The sequence below is a fragment of the Tenebrio molitor genome, unplaced genomic scaffold (genome assembly GCF_963966145.1).
Source record: "Tenebrio molitor unplaced genomic scaffold, icTenMoli1.1 SCAFFOLD_601, whole genome shotgun sequence".
Classification (NCBI taxonomy): domain Eukaryota; kingdom Metazoa; phylum Arthropoda; class Insecta; order Coleoptera; family Tenebrionidae; genus Tenebrio; species Tenebrio molitor.
The window spans coordinates 429-5679 of NW_027184180.1; the positions used below are offsets into that span (position 1 = coordinate 429).

The 5251-nt window shown below is 35.3% G+C and overlaps 1 non-coding gene across 1 annotated transcript; it reads right to left on the reverse strand.

The window, feature by feature from the left end:
- Positions 1–4799: 4799 nt before the first annotated feature.
- LOC138140929 (5S ribosomal RNA) lies at positions 4800–4919 on the reverse strand. The gene has a single exon (XR_011162838.1). It is a non-coding gene; the product is annotated as a 5S ribosomal RNA (ribosomal RNA).
- Positions 4920–5251: the final 332 nt, after the last annotated feature.

The following is a 5251-nucleotide window of genomic DNA, read 5'->3' on the forward strand; positions in this document are numbered from 1 at the left end:
TCGAAAAAACCGCGATTCCTACAAATGATACAGATGGTTTTGTAGTCGCGTATGTTATTGAATACAATGAGCCGACATTTTTCCGACTCTTTGTTTCATCGAAAACGTTGTTGACATTAGCAAGGAACGTTAAGGATTCCCTGAAACAGACAATTTCACTGTTTTGGAATAGCAGTATGTGCAAATGAGAGGACAGAAGACTTTGAAAAAAGGAGTGAACAAAACTGTACTTTAGTACAGAATGTTATGTTTATTTTAATTTCAATTGTTCCTGTTTTAATGAGATTTTTTATGTTCCTAAATCATTTTCTATTTTTTTTTTCATTAGAGAAGAGTTATTGTCGAGTTATTATCTCTACCTAGCATAAAAATTAAAATACTTTGCAACATTACGTTATTATACATTGCATATCTGACATAAAATACTTGCAAAAATTACTTAGCTAATTAATATTACGCATGACAACTCACATTATTTACTTTGCAAAACATTATAGAATACATAACAGATAATTGTGACCCTGTGTATTGTTCATTGGAATTAAAATAAAAAAAACGTGATTTCGTCAATCGCCGTTATTTGCGACTTCAGGCAACTGTCGCTAAGAGCTATTTTTGTTTCTCCGTTCAATTTCCCGATAAAATCGTCGACTTAGTTATTAACTAAGTTCTTCAGTTAGGTGGTATCAACAATACCACAATAGCCATGTTGCCGGAGTTTTTTGATAAAAGACTTGCTAGTTGGAATACAGAAAATATTTACCAAACACCTATTCACGATAATAAACCGGGGCACTATTGTGGGTTTTCGGTTGGTTTTATATTATATTAGGTACTCACCCTTCGTAACGTGTCTCCACGAAAAAACGTCACTTTCACACTAACCACCTTTCGTTTTAACTCTCGCGACGATAACTGAAATGTTGACGCGCGCCGGACAGATTCACGGACATACAACCACCCACCCACCCCGCGCCCCGGTTTCCGTCTGGACTGGTTCTGTCGTCCGAGTGAGTGCCAAAAATTAGCGTTCGTCTATTAAATGATTGTCGGATGATGATTATTGACGGACACTTTTATCGCACCCGATCACACTTTAGTTACTACCTACGTTTAGTATCGACGACGCATCGTTTCGATTATTGAAATTCGAATTGAATTTTTTTTTTTTCTAGTTTTCGACGTAGATTCGCGTGACACAAATATTATGAGCCTTTTTGGATCGATTTCGTGTGCATCACGCCATTTCTACGGGCGAACGTGAATGTGTGATGTTGACGTGATGGAAGCAACGTTTAGGCAATCCGCATTACGTATTACTATCAATTATATTTTAAACGAATGAAAACTTCAATTCAGAAGTGTGATAATCCCGATCCATTCAAGTTTTGTTAATTTTAGATTAAAAATGCGTGAGTATTGTACTATTGCTAACGATGCCAAAACATCGCATATTCAATGTAAAAAGAACAAGAGCAACGGGCCATTAAGTTAATTTAAAAATAACTCGTACCGGATAAGTCGAATACGTATCCAGGGAAAATTTATTAATTTTAAAATTGACCGGCGGAAACAGGTTCTCGCCTCCCACCACTTTTGTGTAGCGGCCGCCAAATCAATTTTGTTTTTATATAATTGATTCAAAAAATTGAAATTCACGCATAGTTATCTGTGCCTGAAGTGGGTCATTTTCATTGCATTGTTAGTAAGATCGAAACCATAGAAACCATACAAAACGCATACGACTATTTCTGTTTTTCATTTCACGCACTGTTTTTTATTAGTTACCTAGCAACATGGTCACTGCATTGAAACTTCAGAGTTCCTTCAAAAATTTGAATTTTTAATTTCAATTTTTTGAATCAATGATTTAATATAAAAATAACTATTGTGGAAAACAGCAAAAAATAAAATAATACCACTAATTGGCGGCTGGTCAGGATAGACCTAACGTTCGAAATTTAGAAAAATATTTTTTTTATTTTAATACTGTTACTTTTCTAATGAAGTGCGAAATAAGTTGTGCCCCATAGCTATCTTTTTTATTTTTCACTACGACAATTACAAAGTGTTGATATTCACAACTTTTCGTGAGCACTTCGATAGAAATGAACAAGAACGCAGGAAAATTCCACACCGAATATTAATATTCTGTCTTGGCCCATGTTTACTTTTATCTACCGCAAAACAAAATGTTCGGATTTGTCAGGGGTATTCTGATTTAAAAAAAGAAGAACATTTGACGAATATTTTAAGTCTCAAACGTTTGGAAAATAATGCAACAACAATTCATAGACTACAAAAAAGCCTATGATTCAGTACCACATTCATGGTTAATTAAAATTCTTAAAATTTATAAAATTAATATTAAATTAAATCACCTTCTTTATATGGATGACATAAAACTTAACAATAACTGAAAATCAATCAATATGTCGTGGTCATTACGAAAATTTAGAATATATAACTAAAGAAGGAGAAATCATTAAAAATTTAAATAAAGGAGAATTTTATAAATATTTAGGTATTAATCAATCAAATCAAATTAAATCTATTCTTTTGGTGTTATAAAATGGTCCAAAACTAATTTAAAGAATATAAATATTCAAACTAGAGTTCTCTTTACAAAATTTTGTAAACATCACCCCAAATCTGCTGTTGAAAGATTTAATTTACCACGCGAAAATGGTGGTAGGGGTTTTTCAAATCTAGAAATTCTACAACACAATCAAATTGCTTCACTAAAAAATTATTTTCTCAATAGAGCTCGTGATATGACACTATAGCAAATATAAAACAAAAGTCTTTACATGGGAGATATTTTAAAGAGCTGAGGGTTTTATATTTGCAATACAAGATCTTGCACCGTTTTGGCTCACAGCGAATATAAAAAACGTCATGATATATTCGCAAAAATTATACACATGAATTTAGCAGTTAAATTCAATTTATTAAAGGATACACAACCACATTACATTTATAAACCAGAAAGTTGTTTAGAAAATGACAATTACAAATTATATTTTGATCGCACAGTTTTAACTGACATTCACATTCAGCATAACAGACCAGACATTATTATTTTAAATAAACAACAAAAGCAAGCATATCTTTTAGATATAGCTGTTCCAAATTCACACAATATAACACAGACATATAATACAAAAATTAATAAATATATTATTATAATTTCAGCAACAGGAATAGTACCGCAATCTCTTTTTAAAAATTTAAAAATTTTGGACTTAGAGAACACATAAAACACAAAAAAGTCAAAATGTGGAGGCGAGACGCCGGTAATTATGTTGATAAGCACTGCACTACTGCCGCCGGGTGGAGGTGGGATACGAAAAGAAGATGCTCTCACTGCTCTCACTCACAATAAGTTCGGAAAAACCGAATTTTATTATCGTATTTAATTGACGTCACAGTTACTTTGGCGAAACAGGAGCTCGCTTTTCGAAGGCATGATGAAAAAGACAGACGAATCAATTTGATATATAAAACCTAACAGGAACGGCTGGTCCATGAGGTCATTTGGGTAATGACCCCCTAAAAAATAAAGGTTTTACCCAACACCAGCCGCGACTGCAATGTACACAAGACTATGACTGCTACATATTATGTTATTTCAACCAAATCAGAAGTACAATAATTTTGAAAAGTAAGTGCAATGTATACTTCTAAATCTATCTAAATTTATTAATATGTAATTTTTTTCAAAACTATCGATCTTTCTTTGAAACATTTTCAATTCACAATTCACTGTTGGAAGCGCTGTACTTTTTAGTATAAATACGTATACGAAAAATTAAAATAATAGTTGAATTAACACATCGTTAAATGTTACGAGGAACATAGTTTTTTGGATTACACAGCAAAATCTTGGAATTTCAGTCCGATATTACTCCATTGAGTCTTTGGACTCACAAATAAATACCTCGAAAAGCCGACAAACATCTGTCTAGAACTTTTCTAGTAACCAGAGGGTATCGTAAACGACCCGTGTTTAGACCTCTTTCGTGAAAGTGACCGACCGCCGGCGCCGCTCGATTTCGTCATAAATCTCAGCCGTACCCCCCACGATAATTGACAAGTCTGTCATACAGCCCTACCATTTAAAACCTTTATTCTCTTCGTTTTAAAAATAGTTTCGCATGGTTTTTCTCTCTTCTCGTTTTACAATGGTCCAGTGACTAATAAATGAGTGTTGTGTTATGAGTTTGTTCGAGCTCAAAAAAACGTGGTTCGAAATTGTTTAACGTTTAACGAATGGTAAGTTATTCTAGTTTTTATGTTGGTCTTAACGTGTTAGGGGCCAAGAATACAACATTGTCTGTCCATTATAACATAGAACTGATATGTTGAATTCAGATCTCTAATTATTTAAAAACCAAAAAAATAAAGCAGCAGTCAAAGTGGCATGTACGCGTAACCTAATATATATTTTTTTTACATTAAAAGATCGCCGTCTTCCTCGTCGCACTTACGACATTTGCATATGTTATCTTTGTTAAACTCACGGAAGGAATATAATGAACCGGTCACCCGTCCAAGTGCTGACCGCTGCCCGCGTGGCTTACCTTCGGTGATCGAACGACAACCTTTACCGTTTGACGAGTTTTTATTCTGCAATTGTTTACAATTAATCGACAAAAAAAATTGTTTTCTTAATTATCTAGTACTTAAAGCTATGAATCTACATTATACGGGTCTGTGCATGTTTCCGAATACCTGCACGAAAAACAAATCGGTTCGGTGGTTGCTATGGATTTCAAAAAAAAACAAAAAGTGTTGGGGGGCAACGGCACGCGGTGTTCCCAAGCGGTCACCCATCCAAGTACTGACCGCGCCCGACGTTGCTTAACTTCGGTGATCGGACGAGAACCGGTGCTTTTCAACGTGGTATGGCCGTTGCCGTGGTGTTTAGGTGTGATCGTTGGTGTAAAATATATTGCTTTTAACATTCCGATGCACGAATATGAACATCAAAACGCGATGCGTTTCGTTTCCGTATGCACTTACCCTCTGACGACCGACGTCGGACCGAACTAACGGGAAATCCCACAACAACCACCACGTCACGCTCTAACGACAAGAGAGACTACTAGACGGACTGGCGATCTCCCGCGTCGCACATTTTTCGACCGCCGGCGGCGGTGGAAAATCCAGAATTTCACCCCACCTACCGCGCTGCTTGCTCCGACGACGACGAGATTCCCACATTTGGATCGACCGAAATATGTAAGTA